The sequence below is a fragment of the Macaca mulatta genome, chromosome 18 (assembly GCF_049350105.2).
Source record: "Macaca mulatta isolate MMU2019108-1 chromosome 18, T2T-MMU8v2.0, whole genome shotgun sequence".
Lineage (NCBI taxonomy): Eukaryota > Metazoa > Chordata > Mammalia > Primates > Cercopithecidae > Macaca > Macaca mulatta.
This window is the reverse complement of record NC_133423.1, coordinates 25,053,537-25,078,085: the sequence shown is the minus strand read 5'-3', so window position 1 is coordinate 25,078,085 and position 24,549 is coordinate 25,053,537. Positions and strand designations below refer to the sequence as shown.

The following is a 24,549-nucleotide window of genomic DNA, read 5'->3' as shown; positions in this document are numbered from 1 at the left end:
TCAAACAGAGAAATTACTATTCAGTAACATAACCAAGTTCTTACAGCTAAAAGAATGCTAAGCCAAGAGTCAAACCTAGTCAGGGTGGGTCCAGAGTTTCTCTCCTAGCCATCTTGTCTCTTTGATCCATTAAAAGCAAGCAAGCAAGCAAACAAACAAACAAAAAGCTTCTCTGTCATCTCCTGCTCTCCACCCATAAGAGGCAAATTAAGACTCAGGTTTATTGAGAACCATGCCTATGCTCAGAAAATCCATCATGATTGTCAGCACAGAATGCTTTCATTCTGACTAGATGATCATCGAACAAGTCCTTGAGGGCCATATGAGACCTTGATTCTGGTGTAAGCTGAACCACCGACCAGCTTCGTGACCATCTCTGAGCTAATGAGCCAAACAACTGTTTTTGTTTCCTCTCTTTATCTATTCATATGACTTTTTTCCTTCACATTTTTCAGCTCACTGTTTTGAAAAGTTGTGACTTGATATATGCAGCCTCCTCTTTCTCATAGATTCTCTCTGTCTAGCCAGACACTAAGCTCCTGTAGGCAGGAACTGTCTCATGTGAGATCTGCACCAGCACCTAGTGTTGGAGAACTGGAGTGAATTAACTGTTTCGAGATAGTTAGTGTCTTTTATTTTCTCCATCAATATCTGTCATGAGCATACCTCCCTCTCAGATGAAGAAAGAATTTTGGTGATAAACAATAATTAGTAGATCCCCATCAAGAGTTAGAAGAGGAAATCCAAAAAGTAAACAAACAAAACAGCAAAAGTAATTAAGAGCTGTCAGGCAAGTATCAGGAAGAGGTTGCAGCCCCAGCTGGATGGACACAGCTGGTCAGAGGCTGGAAGGAGCCCACAGCTTGGGGAGATGGAGTGTATGAGTGGGGAAGGAGAAGTGTCACCCTAGAAATGGACACATAAGGACAGACATTCATGACTTCATTTGAAAACATTTATTTATCACACCTTACATGTCACTAATATGGATTGGCTGTATCCCCCCACCCCCAACAAAATCTCATCTTGAATTCCCATGTGTTGTGGGAGGCACCCGGTGGGAGGTGGTTGAATCAGGGGGGCAGGTCTTTCCTGTGCTGTTCTCGTGATAGTGAATAAGTCTCACAACATCTGATGGCTTTAAAAACAGGAGTTCCCCTGCACAAGCTGTCTCTCTCTGCCCACTGCTGTCCATGTAAGATGTGACTTGCTCCTCCTTGCCTTCCACCATGATTGTGAGACCTCCTCAGCCATGTGGAACTGTAAGTCCATTAAACCTCTTTCTTTTGTAAATTTCTCAGTCTCATGGTAAGTCTTTTGTAAATTACCCAGTCTTTATCAGCAGCGTGAAAATGGACTACTACAGTCATGTACTGAGCTACAAGGATAAATAAGACACAGCCTGGTTTTCTGAAGGCTTACATCTGGTAGGGAAGAGAGAGATCTAAATAAATAAAATCAATCAATCAGTAAGATAAATAAAATAAAGAGGGTACAGATTAACCTGGAGACATAAATGAATGATCTGCTTCATGGTAGAGGTCAGGCCCGAGAAGCCTTATGCAAGGAGAGTCCTGAGGTTTTCACCTGGATAAGAGCAGGAGGTCATTCCAGTACCACATGAACCTAGGAAGCTGGCTGGCACAGATACTTGGCTGCAGGGACTTGCAGAGTTGGTTTCAGCTAGAGTACCAGGTGCTGTTGGTGGAGATCACAAAGATTGGGATGGGGGTATTTTTGGGTTCCATATGTCAGTCCGTAGGTCAGGAAGAGCAGATAGAAAAGAAGGAATTTGGCAAAATTATACAGATACTCTTTCATTACATCAAAACTTGTTGTTTCTTTTTTTCCTTAATTTCAGTAACAACAAACATTTATGGGGCATTTCCTGTATGTTGCACACTGTGCTTAGCTCTGCACATGTAGTAAGGGTTGTTTTGCAACCTACTCTATGGTAGGAAGCTGGGAAGGATTCAAGGAAGGTGACATTACTTTGTAAACCGAAGGACCTGAAAATCTGTATGCAAAGACAAGAGCACAAGCAAGAAATAACTAGACAATGCTATAAGAAACTGTAGGGTTAACTGCTGCTGCATCCTGAAAGTAGCAAGGTAAGTAGGGGTACTTTGCTTCTGCAAAAGGACGTCTTTGCAACTTAACATAGTTTTCATCTCTAAACACTGGACTGCTCTACGGGGCCTGAAGCAACATGGAGATTTGCTTAATGAACATACTGCAGACACAGGAGCTAAATGGTATTTATTAGTTTTACTTGTCCCTCCTATATTAACAAGTAATCACGTGCTGATGCCAGAGGGTTCAAGGATGAATGAAGTCTAGAAACTGATAGGACCTAAATAGTTAACAGTAAAACCTTGGGCCCTCTCTGAACCTTTCAAGGCAGCCAGTAAATTGAAAGCAGCAGTGAGAAAACAGAGCCACTTCTGCTCACCCATGGAAACAGTCAAGCTGCCACAATTTGCACAAGGTGCAACTAACAGATCAGCCTTCCAGAGGACCCGGTACACGCTGCACATTGCGGCGGTCTCACCTCGGTCATAGAGTCTCTGCCTCCCAGCTGGGCTGAAGGAATTAGCTTGCACACCAGAATATTAATGTCAGCATCTTTTATCACATGAGTTGGAGATTTGCAACCATTTGAAAAAACCACCAACTCTGCTTGTGATTATCTGTGATTTAGAGAAAGGGGCAAAGTTATCATTGAAAAAAAAGTCTGTCATCAAATGTGTTGATGGCAGCCTCTGTATAAGAAAATGTCACTGAAAGCACTTGGAATGCTTTCTTATTTATAAGCAATCATAACAATGTAAAATTAAACAAACCAAAAAATAAAAAACACCGAAAATTCTAGAAGGCGTTTTAAAAAGAGAATGAAAGGGATACTTCACCACTTCTACCCACCCCCCACAAATCCAACTGGCTATGAATTGGATATCAATGTAGACAGAGACACATCATAAAATATTTTGGGATTGTGTGCTGCTATTTGGTATATGTTGCCCATCTTGTTAGGATTGGGTGACAGGCCAAACAGGAAGACTCAGGGAAAGGTGGGGAGTAATGGGATAGGGTTAAACTGGGGGTAAGGTAGGACTCAGGACTCACCCAGTAGGTAGAGTCTTGCTTTCCACCATGGTCAGGACTCAGGGCAGCAGAAACCAACAAAGTCCAACAGAGAGAAGCCAACTTTGACACTGGACAAGATCTTCTTCAGGCATGAAACATCTCCTACTTTTAGGACGCAGATAATTAAGAACCCAGCCTCAGGTCTCTCAAGTTCTTACTTTCCTGTCACCAAATCCCAAAGTCAAAGCAATTTCTCCCTATGCTTCACAGATACTGTCTGAGGGTGCATCAAAGTCAACAAGAAACGTGCTCTCTGTCTTCTGGCCATGACCATTGTGAGACAGCAGGATGTTATTATTATGCACTCAGTGATGGTAAAAGTCTGTGCCCATAAAACCTATTACAACACAACTATCATGGAATTTTTTTTTTTTTTTTTGAGACGGAGTCTCACTCTGTTGCCAGGCTGGAGTGTCATGGTGCAATCTCGACTCACTGCAACCTCTGCCTCTCGGGTTCAAGTGATTCTCCTGCCTTAGCCTCCTGAGTAGCTGGAACTACAGGTGCGTGCCACCATACCCAGCTAATTTTTGTATTTTTCATAGAGACAGGGTTTCACCTTGTTGGCCAGGATGGTCTCAATCTCTTGACCTTGTGATCTGCCTGCCTTGACCTCCCAAAGTGCGGGGATTACAGGTGTGAGCCACCATGCCCAGCCTGCAGTTTTCTTTAAAAAAAAAAAAAAAAAAAGACTTCAAAATAAAATTCTGCTATAACTTTTCTCATATGAATACTTTTTGTATGTACCATATGACCCAGCCATCCCATTACTGGGTATATACCCAAAGGATTATCAATTATGCTGCTATAAAGACACATGCACACGTATGTTTATTGCAGCACTATTCACAATAGCAAAGACTTGGAATCAACCCAAATGTCCCTCAGTGACAGATTGGATTAAGAAAATGTGGCACATATACACCATGGAATACTATGCAGCCATAAAAAAGGATGAGTTTGAGTCCTTTGTAGGGACTTGGATGCAGCTGGAATCCATCATTCTTAGCAAACTATCACAAGAACAGAAAACCAAACACCGCATGTTCTCATTCATAGGTGGGAACTGAACAATGAGATCACTCGGACTCAGGAAGGGGAACATCACACACCGGGGCCTATCATGGGGAGGGGGGAGGGGGGAGGGATTGCATTGGGAGTTATACCTGATGTAAATGACGAGTTGATGGGTGCAGCACAGCAACATGGCACAAGTATACATATGTAACAAAACTGCATATTATGCACATGTACCCTACAACTTAAAGTATAATAATAATAAATAAATTTAAAAAATAAAAAAATAAAAAAATAAAAAAAAATCTTAACCTAGATAAATCATTTCCTTAAATACTTCATAAAGAGTGATGTGTAGTGCCTATCATGGTATATGTCTTCATTGAATCCCTCTCCAACTGCCCTTGGCCTCTTTAGGGATCTCTGCTTTGTCTTCTCTTATTTGTTACCCATTTTTTTTAATGTGCTAATAACTAATGATATGTTCTGCCTTACCTCACCCGACCCTGGAGAACGCCTGCATCAGCACCTACTCACCTTTTTCCCATCCACAGAAGACAGCAGTTCTGTACACTGCAATTCCCTGTGATGTGCTCAACTTATAGGCTGTGACACTTTAAGAGGCAAGTCAATCCTAGTCTCATAATGACACACCATTTTGTGTTGGCATTGTCATTGAGAACTCTTCCCTGCCTGATCTTCCAGCATGTCAGTCAATATTCATTAGCCAAATGTAAGCTGAGTGTCTGTTAAACACTCAGTGGCAGGCACTAGATGATATTCACCCGCATGCTGGTCGTGGTAACATGGAGTCAAATAATATCTAGTGCCCACCATCAGAGAGCATTAGGTGAAGACAGGCACAGAAAGAGTTGATCCTAGTGTCATGGTAGTGACATGCACAAATGTTATGCAGTGTATGCTGTAATGCCTGGCTGAAAAGCTTCACTGTAGAGATTGATGGGACTCTGCAGATCTGGCTATTGAAATGTTCCTGGATCCTTTTGCTCTTCCTCATCCTTCTCTGTCACCTTGTATAGCCCAGTCCCAAAATTTACTGAGCCAAATGGTTTTCTGTCTTTAAACTCCAAATTCCACCCATCGCTATGGACAGTTGACTTATCTTCTACTTTGCTAAACAATTCCAAGACTCCCTACCAAGATCCCATCCCTTTCCTTCTCTCTACAACCAATAATCTCTTGGACTTCAGCTATCTTCATATCCTTCATGCCTCCACGGTAGGACATCTGCTCTTTCCAAGGCTAATTCCTCCTGATTTCATTGAGTTCTGCCTCCTTCTCTAAGAGCTCACTGTTCAACTAACCCCCATCTCTCCAGTGTTGTCAATTAGTCTCTCTCTGTTGCTTTTTTTTTACACATGTATGTCTTAATCTAAAATATCCTCTCATGTGCTGAGGGTTTTTAAAAAACAATGGTTTAGATTTTTTCTTCCCATCTTACTATGGCAGGTTCATATTATGCCTCTTAAAGGCTCCCAGTGTTGTGCCCATACATGCATATTTTTTAAAGGAAAGATGAATGAATGAATTCCATGATACCTGTAGTTACATAATAATGGTCTAGTGGTGATATAGTAAATAGTGTATAAATTTGGGACTCAGTATTGTATTCTATACATCATCTAAATGACCTTAGGAAAGTTACTTGAATTTTCTCTGCCACAATTTCCTCATCTGCGCAATAGGGATAATGACATTTATCTCACAGGTAAGTCCATGAAGATCAACTGAGATGACAGATCTAAATTACTTGACATAGTCATTTTGTCACAGAGTGAATTCCCATAAATGCTAGTTCCTGCTACTTGAATTTCAGGAAATAATAGTCCACATAGACTAAATGAAGGCCAAAGTTACAGTAGTTATAAAGCAGTTATAGAGACTACTCTGGCCAAAGTATCATATTTGTTTAAGGTATTAGAGCAATACTGGTGAACACATAAGTGACCAATTTACACACAGATATATCATTTTAGTATATACTCAATGAAGTAACATATTTTATAGTACATTATTTTGTCTGGGGATTGTTTTGTAGAAGGAGGCAGAGTGAATGATTGAAGCACATTGTTGTTTAATTGAAAATACTACTTTCACCTTATGCAAAACAGAGGCATATTAAATCACTGATTTCAAAAAATGTAAATTCCAGGTCAGTAGAGTCATTTGGCGACAATTGATGTTTTATAGGTCTGGATAAAAAGGAGGTGTCTACTCCTATTTCCAGGAAGAATAACATTTCTAAAAGACTGCCATAAGCTCTCATCTGCAAAATTTCATCAATTTGGGACTTTGTCCTTAGGATAAAAGTAGACTCTTGTTCTTTCTGTTAAGGTGCTAACCGAAAAACAGCAGGCCCACATGAAAAGGAGGCATATTTAACATCTTAACAAAGTACATGGTTTTTAAGCAAGGGGCATTGTATATATTTTCATAAAACAACATATTTGCAATGGTAACATAGGCAGGCATTCTTTAGGCTGAATCTCTATTTCCTTCTCTTATAGCCTTGATTCCCTCTGGGCAACACATAGTTAAATACATTCCGGTTACTACAGGATTTTGAAACTTAAGAACAAGAAAGGAAAACGAGTAAGAAACTCTATAAGTCAACCTTTCTTCTTCTATCTCTATACATCATTTCTCCCATACAACCATCTAAATTATTTGGGATTCAGTGAAGGTTAGACAACAAAGTTTAATGAGTCCTCTTGTGAATTGAAAAGTGCCTAGCACTTAAATGTATTGAATCTCAGGGCTTCTGTCATTCCCTGATCTGGTCCATAATTGGCCAAAAAGAAATTATTGACACTAGTACTGAGGTCGTTTCTATAAAAATATGAAATCTTATCCATGTAATTGACAAAATACCACTAGCGATGTAAAGGGAACATGCCATTATGTTTGCATAAATATACTTTTAAAAAAGTATCTTATTTGGTATATATTTTATGAACAAATACCCACCACCAGAGAGGCAAATGACCTCTTCGTCCTCAGATCTCACTGTTCTCTGTAAAGTCTGTAATGCTTTCCTTATAGAATAAAGATCATAGACTTCAGGGAAACATCTTATGTCAATGAAGGCCTTTATTGTATTGTTTCTTTCCTTCTCATTTGTTCCTTTTCATTTTTAAATATAAATTAACCCTCTCTTCCTTTATCTTGCATGTTCGGATTCTTAACTAGATCATTAACTCTTCAGAAGACAGCAGCCAATATCTACCTCTAATTGACATTCATTAATAGCAAAGACATACTCTGCAAAGAGCAAGACTCTAACACATTGATTCTGTCTCTTGTTTTCTCAACCTATATTGGAAACACCTATGTTTCACTTCTTATTTCTGGAGCCAGATTGACTGTGGTCCTGTTGTGGATCTCTACAGATATAGGAGGAAGATATTTCTGAACATGGTGGAGGGAGATGCCTCTGCCTGTTCCTCCCATTAATCTCCAGCATCACCTACCCCATATGATACAACGTGACATCCAAATGTCCTTGAGGGAATATCAAAATCTATAAAGGCTAGATGTGTGATAGAACATGAAACACAATGGTGTACAAAATGAGCTATACAAACTGTGAATTCAACATCACAGTCTTTTGTTCCATTAAAAAACGCTAATTTTTCTTCAAGATAGGGATTACAAATAAAGGTTTATAGCATCTTGTGGTAAGTCTACCAATAGTACGTAGACCAGCAATCTCCGACCTTTTTGGCACCAGGGACTGGTTTTGTGGAAGACAGTTTTTCCACAGACCAGGGTGGAGGATGGTTTTGAGATGATTCAAGCACATTACATGTATTGTGCACTTTATTTCTATTATTATTACACTATAATATATAATGAAATAATTACACAACTCATCATAATGTAGAATCAGTGGGAGCCCTGAGCTTGTTTTCCTATCCCATCTGGGGATGATGGGACACAGTGACAGATCATCAGGCATTAGATTCTCAGAAGGAGCATGCAGCCTAGATCCTTCCCATGTGCAGTTCAAAACAGGGTTTGTGCTCCTATGAGAATCTAATGCTGCCACTGACCTGACAGAGGCGGAGCTCAGGCGCTAATGCCAGTGATGGGGAGCGGCTGTAAATACAGATGAAGCTTTGCTCACTTGCCTGCCACTCACCTCCTGCTGTGTAGCCCAGTTCCTAACAGGTCACAGACAACACTGGTCCATGGTCCAGGGGTTGGGGACCCCTGACATAGACTATTTCCTTGCCTCCCCCCCAGCCATTTCAGCCATGCTATGTTCCTATGTGAGATAAATTATTTTAGATAGTAACAAGATTATTTTTTAATTTTCCAGAGAAAAGCATCATCCTCATTTCCCATTTCTTTGTTAATCAGACAGTGAATAACCTGTGGAAAGATTATGCCAGTAAGTGACTCTACTAGATCAAGAATTAATTTTTTCCCTTAATAGGTAATTGGGTCTCAGTAAATTCACAAACTGTAATCAAATATCAGGGCAACTTGCTAGCATACTTGATGGTTTCTTCATTATTTAATACATCTCATGGAATTTTGGAGCTGGGAGAGAGTTTGAGCAGTCTAGTGAAGCCTTCTGGCTTCAGGGAAGACATTCAGAAGTAATTTCAAACATAGGAAGACAAATAATTGTTGATATGACTCTGCATAGGCTAAAATGGCAACCACATGGCACTCCAACCCAGTCAACCTCATAGATACCTGTTCTTTCCTCCCCATCACTATGTACATTTCAACCTATTTTAGAAGGAAATTTATTTCATTTCCTTCTAAAGGAATGGATTTCTTTTTACAAAGCTTTTCTTTGATGTTTCAACATATTGTTTTCTTCCAGATTAAAAAAAAAAAGATTCATATTCCTAAATTGTGGGGCCTTTTTACTTGCCTTTCTGTTGTTACCCTTCTCTTAAATATAAATGCTTTGTTTATTTGCATTTGTCTTCATAGTTTGTTTGCTTGGCCTGGTCCTTCTACGAGTTATTTAAAAATATATTGATCTTGAAATATTACTTCTACTCCTTAAAAAAAAAGTAATGCAATCACATTTAGGAAGGCATAAAAAATGGAGAAGAAAAATAAAATTAGTAAGGGTCTCACTATGGTAGGATAATCCCTGCTATTGTTCTGATATACTTCTTTCCTGTCTTTTTACTAATACAAAATTTTGTATTGCTTATAGTCAGAATTTTTCTTGCTCTTTACCAGTCTGTATTATAGCAAAAGCATTTTCAAGTTTTTGTTAGTCTTCATAATCACCAATTTTTAAATCATCTCATTGAATGGCTTTAACATTCTTCTATTTTATGACATTTAAGGGCTGTTTCTACATTTTGTGATTCTACATAATGCTGTAATGAACAACCCTGTATGTATACTTAAGATTATTTCATTAGAATCAGTTTCTCAGGAGACTAAAATGCATAAATATTTGAGGATTTCAATATGCATTGTCAAATTTCTTTGTAAAAGATTTGTATCCATTCAGATACAATTCAGAGTGAAACAAATAACAATATTTGGAACTATTAATTTCTTCTGACCCGCACCATCAAAGTCTGTTATACACTTTTAAAAATTGAAATTTAACAGACCAATGTATCATTTTTAAAAGTTTAGATTTCTTTTCTTTATAGTAAGAATAAATGTTTTCCTTATAATTATTTTCCTTTGTAAATTATCTTTTCTCTGTATTTGTCTATCTATTGACTAGTCATTTTAGGCATTTAAAAATATCTGCGTTCAGTTTTTTAAGAAACCTGAAATGTAGGTACCGGGTCTTATAACTTGAATGCATCTGTTTTTTTTTCCCCCTATTTTTCAACTTCCATCATATCCCCTAATTTTAGTTTACTGTAATTCGAAATATTCATTCTGATTTGCAAGATAGCACAGTTTTTCTCTTTTTTAAGGAGCTTTACTTCTTTCATGATTTCACTTTGCTGATTTGGTCTCCTGTAGTAATTTTCCGTTTTGGCATTATCCTTCAGAAACTTGGCCTGTTGTACACTTTCTGTAGTTCTCATCCACAGTATAGTGCCTGCTTGAATCTAGGATCACCTCCTAATTAGTTTAACCACGGACTGCCAATCTAGAGTGGCCTGCCAGCCTAATTTCTGCCCCCAGTCATTAATAGAAAGCCCTTTAAGGCTATATCAAATAAAAAAAACCTTGTCATGTAACAGATTTCCTCTTCATCCCATGACACATCGTTCTGACTGTTGGGACAATAAAATAATAGGAAGAATACAAGGCTGGTGGATGTGATTTTGTTCTCTTGGCTACAGACTTTTCATTCCCAAGGTATAACACTCATGTCCGTTAGCTAAGCTCTGGAAAGAAATAATCAGAAACAGGCGATGGCCTCGAAAGCATCATGGAATCAGTTCCTGAGCAATTGACTGCTCTCCAAAATGATGCCCGGGCATGTTCAAGGGAAATTCAAAAGAGTATAAATGTGGCAAGTCATGTCTGGGGCAAAAGATGTATCACAGTGCGACATAGGATATTCATTAGAGTGAGCAACAGAGCAGGGATCTGTGATTTCAAGACCTGCAGGTCATATCGGTACGACAGCCTGCTAATTTCTTAAGCTAGGGTTGTATTATTCTCTACCCTTTGGTCAGTCTCCTAAGAGATGGTCACTGTTTTCATTCATCCACCTTAAACATGTAAGAGGCAACAGGGCTGAGGAGAGAGTGTGGGCTTTGTGACCAAACAGACCTGTATATTCATGAGCAAATGACTTAATGTGTTTAAGACTCGACATCTTCAACTGTAAAATGGAAACAATAGAAATCTACTTGCCCAGGTTATTGTGAACATTAAAAGTAGTGTGTAAAATGTCTGGTTCAGGTCTTAGCAAATGGTGGGTTTCCATAAATGATATTCTGACTGCTATTGCTGTTTTTATTAGTGTACAGGGTTAACTCTTGAGCTGTGACCTTGTTATACATCAGAAATTACCCTTTGGAGAGCTGAGCTGAGATCCAAGTGGGTAGAAACTGCTAATTCATACTGCAGTGCTTGTGGCTGGGAGTGGGAAAAAATATTAATCATTCCCACATCGGTGCTACTTTCATCAGGGAAAATATTTTCTGTTTTTTTTTTTTTTTTGTATTTTCACTGTATTATATTTTTGCAGGATATGTAATGTTGATTATAGTAGAAAGGGGAAAGAGAAATTTGCAATATTGCTATTTAGCTATTTGCAGGAGTCAAGAAGGCACAGGGATGGTTTCATTAACCTTTGTACTCCCTGGAAATCATGATAGTGCTATCTGTAATCCAAAAAGTGATACACAGTATCGTTTAGCTAAAGGAAATACTCATTTACTTATACATCTCTAAACTAGATCTACCCTAAGGATCAAAGTCTTATTTATTAAATTAGAAAACAGACTTGAAAAAGTACTTAAATTCATGATCAAATTCCCCTCCTCACTACTTGCCTAACTTTTAAAATAAATAGAATGCACTAGGAAAGTAATAAGAAACAAAAAGCATGGATCAATGATTTCAGCCTGATAATGTAGGCCCCCATAAAAAGGGAATGTTTAGACATCCCTTGCCATCACCTCTAAAGACATAAAGCACTGACAAGAAATTCCAGTCGACAATGACTGAAAATAGATTGGCAACCATAAATTAAAATTAAGGAGCTTAAATATGATTTAAAATTATTTAATCTTGATGATTTATGCTGGTTCTCAGAGGCAATTGTTGACTAACGCTTATGTTTATTGCTCTTTTGACTTTTTTAAATTACAGTAAACCCAAAATTCAATTATACACTCTAGTATATATTTCGAGCAATAGTATTGTAAATAAAAAGGGAGCCAATTAATAATGTGCCTAGTCTAGCAAAGTTAAATCAAGTATAATACAAAACATGGAATAACTTGATAGAAATTTGAAAGCTGCAGGAAAGATCCCGTCTGCTTATGCTGGAAAATCTGAAGATTGGAAATGATGATCCCTTTTTCTTTTTTAAAAATAGAAGAGCTCTTTAGTAAATGACTTCTAACAGGTTACATAAGCTATAACTTTCTAAGTTTAGAGGTGATTAAAATCTATATATTCGAAAACTGCAACTTTCTGATCAATAATCAAGTTGTGATTTTTAAGCAGAACTTGATTGTTTTGGGGGTTTATCTCCTTTAACATCTCCCACTGGCATATGCTTTGAGAATGATATAGGCCGATCCAGCTGTGTTTTGGGTTCCTTAAACATCTCACACTATTCCTCAAATGTTTGGGGTTTGACAAAACCCCAAATGCATTTGGCCAAGCACATTTTCTCTTGATTTTTAAACACATGTGGGTTTTATGGGAAATTTAATCCATGTGTTTTTGATTCCTTTACACTTAACTCATCAAAATGTTGTTGTGTAAGGTCTCTTTGATGTCCAAGAAGCTTTTGGAGTTTTTGCTTTTTTTTTTTTTTTTTTTTTTTTAATGGGACACTTTAATCCTTTTTTCTTAGAAACAGGAAGTTGCACGATGCCAAGAAAAAAATAAGTGCCCGCAAAATACGATGGTGTTTGAGCATTTTAAAACCCTAGGGTTCAATTTAGTTCAGAATTTTACTGACATAAGTCTCCTGGTCATTAATTTCTTGTTAAATTTGTTGCTTCTTGGAGGTTTTTGAAACAATAAAAAGTTATGTTTTTCATCAGGAGAAAAGATAAAGGTGGTAAAAAATCACAGAGGGTTTTTAAATGAATGGTGACATACTATAAATGAAGTTAGCATTTCAACCTCTCTACGTCTACTAAAAGAAGAGGCTCTGTAAATTGAGGATTAAGTATGCCTTGCTCTATATGCCACGTGGGGGCCTGGAGAAAGGGTTACAGTGAAAGGAAAACTCACTAAAAATGTCAAAATAGGGTTGAGCTTAGTTTTCCCAAATGTTGGGAAACAAGTCCACAGGCTTTAATAGCATTTGTAATTCAGAGTGTCACAAAGAAATTAGAAAAATGTCATATATGTGCATATAAATGGAGGGTTATAAAATGAGAAGTGTGTGGACAAAGGAAGGCATCATGGTGGATTTCTGTGAAATAATAATAATTGTACTTGCCTTCTAGAATGGCCATGAAGTTTAAATTAGTTAATGCATATAGCATACTTAAGACAGTGCCTAGCACATTGTAGGTGCTCAGTAGGTGTGACTAATTTTATTGTTCAGAGTCAGACTAAATCTAGGTTTGATTCTAGTTCCAGGAGTTATTGTAACCTTGAACAAGTCCCTTCTTCCCTCAACCTCAGTGTCCTCCTCTTTCAGAAGTCCTCTAAGAATTACTGTGAGGTTTATGTGAACATGATATAGCACCTAGGGGTCTTTTATGCATTAATACATGAAATATCATCTGTTTTCCTATGAAGAAGGTACAAGCCCAAAGTCTCAGAACTGTAAATAATTGACCAAGGGTTTGAACTCAATTCTTCTGTTAAATAGTCCTTGTTCATGCTATTGCTTTTTAAGAAAACAGGCAACACATCGTAAAAATAGAAACAAAGAACAAGAAATAGAAATGCTGATGGTTTTGTAAGAACTGTCAGGGGCCAATACCTTAATATAAGACCTACCATTACTTCTCTCTTTGAGGGTCATCCATTTGAAATGTGATAATCTTTCCAGAATCATGAAGTTAGACCATGCTGAAGCAAAGAAAAGAGTTGTGTTTATGAAAGACAATTTTTCTGGTGACATGGTCTCCATTTTGCCAGTTCTGAGCCTAGACATGCCAGAAGAGAAAGCCGATGGAGCTCTTTTCTGTGCTCTCTTAGTTAGCTCCCTCTTTTATAAAGCTCAAATTTGAGATGAAATGTTAGAATTTAATGCTAGGGGCAAGGAGGACAGATAGAAACTATTATTACAGAGATCTTGTTATCGCTCCAATAATATTGTGAAATTGAGGAAATATGTCTCATCAAAATCATTAGCTTCACCCCATTCTATTAACATCATCAGAATTTGTCTACCAATTAAAATGACAAAAATTTTCTCTTACAATGCCTGGAGGTTATCACTAATCATCAGTGCCTCCAGTTCACTGATCCGGGAGACTGGAATAGCAGTGGAGGTTGACAAATACCTAAATAATTTGTGTATTTTACTAGTTACTTGCGTATGAGGTAGGTAAGAATTAGCTAAGATTACCTGCCTATCAGGTAACTAATGAAATACACAACTCGTTTAGCTATAATCAATTTGTTAAGTAAACAGAGCAGGAAATACTGACATTTCACATCTCAAGAACTATGGCCAATTTTAGATCAACCAGAAATGAAATTAATAATGTAAATTGAAGATAAACTTTTCTCAAACTACAAAATTATTACATTGTATTGTACTTTCAAAAACATCTTTTGGGCAAAGTGAGTGGCCTGTATTATGTTTTATTGGGAAGAAATCTATGCTTATGTTGCTTTTTTGCTTATACTTTGTACAAGTCCATACACAAAACGATAGTCTTGTTTTCATTGTAGGTTCCATGAATGATAACGTGGAAGAATAACTTACCATAAATTATTGATAAACAATATGATAGATGATAGATTTTCAACCAAATTCTCACACTGTTAGCATTATTTGCTATTTATATATTTATTTAAATAATAATAACTAACATTTATTGAACAATTGACATTTATTAGGTACTGTTCTTGGTATATTACAGAAATTAGTCCATTAAATCTGCACATGTGGATATTATTATTTTCATTTTACAGATTAACATTAACAAACTAGAGTTGCAGGTTAAATTACTTGCCCAAGATTACTCAGCTGGTAAGTGGCAGTGCCTGGAATACAAAGCTTTTACCTAAATATGGATTATTTGAAAGGGTCACCCTTTCTATGACTCTTGGGTTATAAGCATAGCTTTTCTCCTTTGCTTTGATTGGCCCCCCATGGATATATGGTACAGACTCCTTGGGGTAGTGTCTGTGTTTTTTTAATCTTTGTGTCTCCAAAGGACTAAGCAAGTTCCTTGTCCACAGTTGTTAGTTAGTAAGTACCAAATCTCACTTTCTTTTGTTTCAAATGAAAATGTGTCTCTACATAGTAAATCTGACCATAAAGATTGTTTTGCAGAAATGTGATGTTCACAGGTTTTAATAAGTCACGGAGAGGGTCAAAAGACCAGGCCAGTGTCAGCCATCTGGGAGAGGGAGCAAATAATTCTTCGAAGGTTTGTGCACAGGGAAAGCCTGGACAGCATGCCTTGGAAATGAACGAATAAACTGAGCCCTGAGCCTTGAATTACTTGGTACTGCAACTTTTCATGATGCTTCCCATCATACTTCTAACTGAACAAACCAAGGATGCAAGTCCTCTCCAGAAAGCGTTATTACAATATTGAAAACTGAACTCCAGACTCAGTAAAAAAAAAAAAAAGGCAACAGAAAAACAAACAAACAAACAAAAAAACTAAGGCAACAGGAAGACTAGGTAATTGTCATGCTTCATGATACAGAAAGCCTTAGAACTTATTTAGTGATTAGTTTCTTTCACTACACTTTTTATTTTGAATAATTTTAGATTTATAGGAAAGTTGCTAAGATAGTATAGACAGCTGCTGTATACACTTCACCTAGTGTTCCCTAATGCTAAAATCTTATGTAACCATGATTGGTAAATTTGTCAAAAGCTAAGACATTAACATTGGTACAATACTTCTGTGGTTTGGATCTTTGTCTCCTCCAAACCTCATGTTGAAATTTGATCTGCAATGTTGGAGGTGGAGCCTATAAGGGAAGTGTTTGGGTTACGCAGATGAATCTTTCATGAATAGATTAATGCCCTATCTGGATGGAAGTAGGGGTGAGTGAGTTTTCACTCTATTAGTTTCCAAGGCAATTGATTGTTAAAAAGAGACTGGCACCTTCCACTCCTCATTCTTGCCTCCCTCTCATGCTGTGATCTCTGCACACTCTGGCTCTCCTTCACTTTCTGCCAGGAGTGGAAGTAGCCTGAGGCCTTTACCAGATAACCAATCTTGAACATTTCTAGACATCAAAATCACAGCCCAAATACATCTTCTTTTCTTTATAAATTACTCAGTCTCAGGTATTCCTTTATAGCAACACCAAATGGATTAAGACAAATACTATGTACTCAACTGCAGACTTTATTTGGTTTTCACCCGTTCTCCCACTCATATCCTTTTCTGCTTCCTGGTCTAATACGGGAGACCACACAGCACTTAGCTGTCTCATCTTTTAGTCTTCTCTAACCCGTGACATTTTGCGCATCTTTTCTTTTTCATCAGTTGGTGTCAACTTTAATCTAAGAACAGGAGTTCTTAGATTAAACTATTTTATGTGCATGTGTTTGTGTGTGCATATACAAAGAATGGTCAGGGATAGTTCTCTGGAGGTGACACTTAAGCAGAGACCTAAATTTAAATGAGAAGAACCAAAGGATGAAAAGATCTAGAAAAGAATTCCAGGTGGAGTGGGCAGCAAATACAAAGGCCCTAAGGCAGGGAGGCAGGAAGAAATGTGATACGTTCAAGAGTCATGGAAATCCAGGATGGCTGGCGTGGAGTGACAAGAGGGTAAATATAGGGAAGAGATTGAAGAGATTCAACAGGTAGCTAGGGCCAGATCTTGCACGGCTTGGAGACCATCATTGCAAATGTAATATTGATAAAATGATAGAGGCAGGAGGCAGAAAAATTCTAGGTAGACAGGGGCACGTCCCTGGCAAAACTCCACCTTCCCTGAAACCTGCAGCTCAAAGTGAGAAGTTCTATCCCTGTTTCCTCGTTGAAATGTTGCCTTTTCTGAAACTTCCCAGGGCCTCCTTCCCCGCATCCTGTCCCTATAAAGACCCCAGACTCAGCCGGCAGAGAGGAGAAGCAGCCAGACATCAGGAAGAAGTGGTTGAACATCAGAGAGAGAAGCAGCTTGACTTCAGAAGAGAAGGTAGAGAGGTGACTTGACTTCAGGGGAGAGCAACCTTCCCTTCCCATCCTCTTTCCAGCTCCCCTCACCACTGATAGCCACTTTCACCACTCCACAATATTCTCCACATTCACCATCCTTCCATTGGCCCACATGACCTCATTCCTCTTGGGCACTGGACAAGAATTCAGGACACACTGGGTGCGGGTCACCAAAAAGTCTGTCACACTGCCTTTGCCCTTGCTGGCAGAAGGCATCCACCCCATGTGACAAGGCAGAGGGCCCAATGAGTTGATAACACACTGCTCTCTGCAAACAGCCAAGATAAGAGAGCATTGTAACATGCCCTCTGGGCCTTGGGGTCAGTGGTATTCCCCACCTGAACACTGCTGTGGGGCCTGCATAGTGTTTACTCCTACAGGTGCCAAAGTTCCTGCACTCTCTCACTCCAGTTCCTGCACTCATTTGCTCACATGCTCCCTCCCACGAGGGGTAGACAGAGGCAGGCTGAGTAAACGAGGCACCCCTGTTGCTAGTCCCACAAAGGGGTCAAGAAAATATCCTGCATCAATATGTTTTCCAGAAGATTCCCTTTGTACCTTTTACAACAGAAAAAATCATTCTCCAAAAATTAACTATAGGTGGAATTAAACTGTGACTACACATATTTAGACATTTCTCTGACCACCAGTACCAATCCATGCTCATTCTTGAGAAGTTAGGCAGATACCTGGCTGCCCTCTGAGACTGTCCAGCAATACTTGCTTTTCCATGTGAGGACCAATCTGAACAACCTAAAAGGAGTTGCCAATATTGTATAGCTCTCTAGGTGCTTGACGATCTATTAGCTGTTACATCTTTCCTTCCCCCTAGAAACTATTTCTCTACCTTAATCTACCTCCACCTCCATTGCTCTGACAATCAAATTTATGCAAGTTACCAAATATGATAACATTAAAGTGAATCATATGATTATTTTCATGATCTGAAGAAAAGATTATATCCTTGTAAGAGAAGGGTAAGAAAGTATGTAGTCTCAGAATGATTATTTTCTCTCCAATTCCTTCCTTAAAGTGGCTTGTGCAATCTCTTGATTTTCTTCTATTGAGCTATATAGTTCATGATCTGAACACCACTCCATCACTGGACCTTTGTCTTATATATGATAGCCAACAAAAAAGAGTGGTTTGTGAGCCATCGGTGTTGTTGCTTCTGCAAAAGCTGTTGTATAAATAAAATTGGAAAATTTCAAAAGCAATAAGTAAAATTTCAGCCATCTCTCTCAGTAGAGTTCTTCAAATCTTCTGTCATCCACAAAAATAAAGTGTATAAATTGGAATTGATTTTTTATAAAGCCTTCATAAAAATAAATCTAAACATTTAGAAACATCTGTTGGATGGCTCAAGAACTGTATTTTTATTATTTTTGAAAGAGTTCACCTTTAAAGATCTGGGACCAATTAAATCTGACAATGTACAAAATCAGTCAGACATACAGATATACAAAATGGGAAGGGATCATCACAAATGTGCTTTTCTTGTTGATCTTAGGCAACCTCAACTTTTCACTGCATAGCACAGGAGGTACTACCATGGGCTTTAGAGATGTACAGTCCTGGTTTTACCTCCTGGATCTGCCACTTATTTGCTCTGTGACCTTGGATAAGTTACTGAAACATTTCTAATCTTCAGTTTATGGATTTTTTTATATGGAAATAATAATATTTCTACCATCTAGAATGATTGTGAAGATTAAATGAGATAATTTACATCAAGGGTTTAACGTATTTTAAATGGATTTAACTCATTTAAATGGACAATAAAAGTTAACTATTAACATAATTATTATTATTAATAAAATCAAATATTTATGACCCTTATTATGTTAAATGCAATACTGCAAGAACTGTAAAATATTCAGCATAGTTTCCTTTTAGAGAACTGGGACCTAGTCACAAGCAAAGTTTACTGTAAGTAGAAGATCTAATAAGAAAAATAAAAGGGATTTAGAAAGGAAATGGATGACTAATTGTCAAGGACCTATAGAGTCAAAAACGAAACCTTTAAAAGTAAAGATACGCAGGATTCAAAAAGGCTGGGGGGAAAGGAGAGGTATTCTATTATTGTGCTTAAAGACTACACAGTTGCAAATTACATATTAAAGATTGTATTAATAGAAAACAGTTATTGTTAAATGAATAGTTACAGTGATAAAAGTAAGATTTTGATAAGAGATAAATATGGAGATGATTAACAGCAGTTAACTAGATTAATTAATGTCAATTAAATATACTGAATTAAATATACTGAAGCCTTTACATAAATCAGAACTCTTTTTTTTTTTTTTCATGAGAAATTCTTGTAATGGGTTGGAGTGTTTTTGTTAGACTTGATTGCTCCTTTCACTCAGCAACTCTGATCTTGTTGAGCAGTTGTGATAAGGCCAGCTGCATCTGAAATGAGCATGTATCAGTATTGTAACACCTTTAGGTCTATCACCCCTACAAAACCCTTGTCACTTTAGTTTAATTGCAAATTCCCTGGAGAGCCTCCTCTAATGACCCATTTACATTAAAGCTTTTAAATTAGATTTCAATCTTAATTTCACTTGAAATGTTACCCTGGAGTAATCATTCCATTATAAATCATTTTATTTGATTTTATGGAATTGCTCAATTACAAGAGAAGTATTGAAATAAAGTGCAGCTATATTGAGACAAGCAGAGAGACAAAAGCAGAATCTGTTTGACTTTGGGAAAATGTTATCAGTCAGGGCAAAACTTAGTCATTTATAAGCTACACAATGTCTTACAGTACTGAACTGTGAGATATTTTGTACCAGAGATAATTGGAGTAGTCTGACAGTTTGAATGGATATTAAGGTTTTAAACTTGGGCAGGAAGCATAGAAGAATACCAAGATCATTCCAGATCAAGGCAGGATGCTTATTTTCTTTCTGGACATATTGCTCACCCAGAGAGGCCATCTCTAAGACAGAGTGGCATTTCAGAAATTACCTTCCTCTTTAAGTCTGTATTCCATTTATATATGTATGTGCTATTGAGTCTCCTTTGATTGACGGGTCCTGTAGTACATATTATTTAGGCTTCACCCTCTGCATGGCAACTTTCCTATACACTTAACATGAGAACTTTCTCACAATGTCTTTTTAACTTACTTTGGGATGGGTCAAGATGCTTTTTGTTATTTAAAACTATGCCACAATACATTCTTCAGTTAACAAATATAAAAAGGAAAAGAAGGAAAGACAGACAGGACTTTTATATGGATAAGCAGTAAACAAGTGTTAGAATTGGAAGGGACTGCAAATACAAAAGTCCAATCATCAAATTTTAGAAGAGGTTGCTGAAACTTAGAGTTAGTTACATGACCCTTCGGGTTCAGTAACAATTCTAATTACTAACAGAGCAGGAAGTATTAATTAGGAACTTGACTGTATTTCTTCTCTATAATGTCAATATTTCACTCTAATAACTCAGACTTCTTTAAAAAATTTCAAAAGTTTCCTTAAATTCTCTGTAAAGAAATGAAATGATGACTGTAAACACCAACTAACAATAAGGAAGGCATTGTCATAGGATGCAGACTGTGTCATTTATAAATGTTTTTCAAGATTTTCCTGTGTGGCCTGACACGAGGTCAATTTTTAAGTAAATGTGCTGCATGTACTTACAAGAATGTATATTGTCTATTTGTTGCGTCCTGGGTTCTACTTGTTTATTCATTCATATATTCAGGAAATATTTAATATCTACTATGTTCCAAGCACTCAACTAGGCAGTGGGGTGGAGGCTATAACAGCGAACCCGAAAACAAAATCCATGACTTCTGTCAGCTTGTTAATATTATCACATTATCTATGGTCTTACTAATTTGTGTTCTTTTTGAGAACTGATTTTCTGAGAGACATGTGTTAAAATATCCTCCTATGATTATGGATATATCATTGCTTAGAATTCTGTCAGTTTTTTCTTTAATTCCTTCAGCTAAGTTTTTAAGTGAAGACAAACATTGATATAGCTTATCAGTGAAATGCACCTTTTACGTTTAGGAATGTCTCTGTCTTGATGATTTGTGCCATATTTTTTTTTGTCTGATATTAACATGTAGAGAGCAGCTTTCCTTTGAGTTGTGTGAAATATCTTTTAATAATCCTTCATCGTAAAATTTTGTATTATTTTCTTTCAAAAGTATTTCTTTTAAAACAACACAGGCATTTTTGGTTGTTTTTCTATTTTATTTCAAGCTCCTAAGCACAGCATTTTGTCAGCTCCATTTTTGTTTCTGGTAATCTTCTACTTTATGCACCCATTTTCCCCTTCTAGTCTGTGTTGAGGATTCCTTAGGTCTGGTGCACAAATATTGTCCTGGGATTTTTCTTTGGATGCCATATTTACTCCTAAATTTATTGTTTTATTTTGCAAATCTACATCTTCCGGTAGCTTCTTAAAAGAAACCATGTAGGTAGTAAGTACGTGATATTTTATATATTTGGAAATTTTCTTTTTTGGCTTCATTCATGTTTGATTGATAGTTTGGTTGGGTATAGAAATTATTTTCGCTTTGAATTTTTAATTGCTGCCTTGTCTTCTAGTTCCCAGTGTTGTTCCTGAAAATCTAATGCCATCTGACTCCTACTTCTTTGTAGTCAACTATCTTTTTATCTTTTTAGAAGCTATTAGTACTGCAAACTTGCAAATGGAATAATTGGCTGGCTAGGGTGGGAAGGAGTTTTGTTGACTATTCACATTTTCAACCAATTCCCCTTCAACCAATTCCCCTAATTTTAGCCCTTGCTTTATTCTCCTTCTACCATGTTCCACTAAATCATGTATTTTTATTTCTTGATGCCTTTTAGGTTTCTGCCTCACCAATAAGCATGCTTTGCATTATATCATTATCCTAAATTTGTGTGGTAATATTCTCCTCTACATTGAGTCAATTATTATTATCATACCTCTCTTCTAATATTTATTGATAACTTCTTGCTCCCTGTTGTGCCTTCTCCTACTCAATTTGTCTTTAATGGTTTATATAATTTTCTTTCTTTATTTTGATGGAATCTTAGGAAAGATTGATGCTAAATCCACATGTTCATTATGCTATATTTAAATATTTAATCAGAAGTCCATTGGATATGTTCTAAGAATTTACTTTTATTACTGCTAAAATCTTGGCCAGAATTTCTGTGAGTTGGGGAGGTTGGTTTGCATGTGTATGTGTGTGGAGCAGAGGTGTTGGAATGTGTTTTTCTATATTGATCCAGTTTGGCATATTTATTCTTTTATTTTAATTTCTTATCAAATCCTTCACAGAAGAAGAAACTGAGACTCAGGGATAATAAATCACTAACTGAAGACAACAAAACCATATCAAGTTGCAGAGTCCATATCTGGCTCCAAATCAAATGCACAATACAAATTATATTTATGGGTAATGATTAATTACTTAAAATGACAACAAGTGTGTCTATTAATAACAAATAGTTTCACCCACCAAAGGTCTGACTTGTGGAAGTGTCATTGTTTATAGTTACTTACACTCAACTTTCCACCGTCTATTATTTGGATTCCCATTCTTTGCACTAAGATTTTTATAACAATAGGTTTTGCCTTTTTGATTATAGACACAACCATACATTACAGAGGGTAATTTATGGTGAAGAGACAGTTAAATATGATCTAACTAGTTTACTGTGGCATGGTTCCATAATCAATCTACATAATTAACAATTAGGTACATCTGATGCAGTAATGTAGCAGTGTAATAGAGAAGCATAGGTCAAACTCACTCAGGGAGTCACTTCCAGCCCATACTGCCTCATGGAGACAACTAACAGCTTTCAGGTACTCATAATTTGCATATAGTCTTAATTGATCCCTTCTATGTCTTTTCCACTTTTTTTTTCTTTTTTCTTTCTTCTTTCCTTTTTTCCTTTATTTCTTCCCTTTCTTGGGAACTATTCCTCAAAAATTGTGTTCACGGTAGGCCAGTAGCGTCAAATAACTCAGAAGTTTTTGGGGTCATCATAAGAACTTTACCATAAGCACTGTACCCAGATAGTGAATACACGTTTGCTGAGTGAATAAATAAATGGATAGGTCATTGTATATTTATTGGTATACAATGTGTTTGTTAGCTGCTGGGAAAATGTGAACAATCCACATAGTGGTTTATTTCATCCCTGCCCATATTTTTTTTTTTTTAAAGTTACAATTCTTAAAGGTTATTTTCTGACTCAGACTCTCAATACATACATTAACTAGAAACAAATCAATATAAATATTATATTTTGACTTGGTCAAAGTATTAGGTATATAAATACATGACCTGAAGTGTTATGACTATAGAAAATTATGGGTCCTGCAGGAATGAAAAATGGACAGGGGTTAAACAATGAAATACTTACAGGGAGTAAATATATATAAGGTGCATGGCATGTGCCTAGGATGTGAGATCCTGCTCAATGTTGCCCTACAGGAATAGTTAAGTTCAGGGTTGCCAGATCTGATATTCCAAAATAAACTAGAAATTCAGGGATTTTGGTAAATTTCCTCAGTTTTTAAAGGTTGAAAAACATATCAGGTGGACTGGTTAATTGCAAATAACAGAAGCCTTTCCAGCAGGTATAAGAAACAAAGGAATTTATGAAACAATATAGATGGACACAGGCTCCAGGAGACCAGAATCCATCCTAGGATTATGCTGCCAACAATTGCACCCACAACGTACTGCAGGGATAATCTAGCGAAGATGCTGCCACTGTTACCTATGGGCATAGACACTGAGTCTCAACACCATTGATGCTGACTACCATGCTGGAACTCCGCCACTGGCATTGTTACCTGAATCAGACCAGTTTCCCTGCAGTGCCTATTTCTGAACTGAAGCCTCACGCTAGTGTATCTGATTGGAATAGTCCATATTCTTGCTTCACAGCAGCCTGGGAGGAAGCATATCTGACTTCTATGTCAGGGAGATAAATACTTATAAGGAGGAAAAACAAACAAACAAACAAGAAGCATATTCAAAGGAAATGGGTGGCTAAAAGATATGACACATTTCCTTGAAAACCACCAATTCAAATTGAAAAAGATAAACACCACGCTTGCCATCAAGACATAACTTTGTGTGAATTTGCCTGTCAATCATTTGTTTGTGGTCTCTTGTCTAGTGTAGGATTTTTCATTCTATATGTAAAAGTAATGTAATACTATTAATACTTGAAAAACTGATTGAGACAGCTAGCATGTCCTTCAGAACAATGGCAGAGAGTAGACTTCCACAGCTCTAAGCTCATTATCTCAGTAGCTAGAGTCATTTTTAATCTACTCAGATCTGCCAGCAATATCATATATAACATCATGGCTTGTCTCATATGTGCTTTATATAGTCTTATAACAAAACTATACTGAAAGATAAATGAAA

At 37.1% G+C, this 24,549-nt stretch overlaps 1 long non-coding RNA gene across 1 annotated transcript in view; it reads left to right on the top strand.

The window, feature by feature from the left end:
* Window positions 1-1,162: 1,162 nt before the first annotated feature.
* The window catches only part of LOC114673800 (uncharacterized), a 142,495-nt gene continuing 119,108 nt past the window's right edge, over window positions 1,163-24,549 (top strand). Inside the window, exon 1 of the long non-coding RNA XR_003724609.2 lies at window positions 1,163-1,262. This is a non-coding gene — a long non-coding RNA (uncharacterized LOC114673800). The remainder of the gene's footprint in view (window positions 1,263-24,549) is intronic.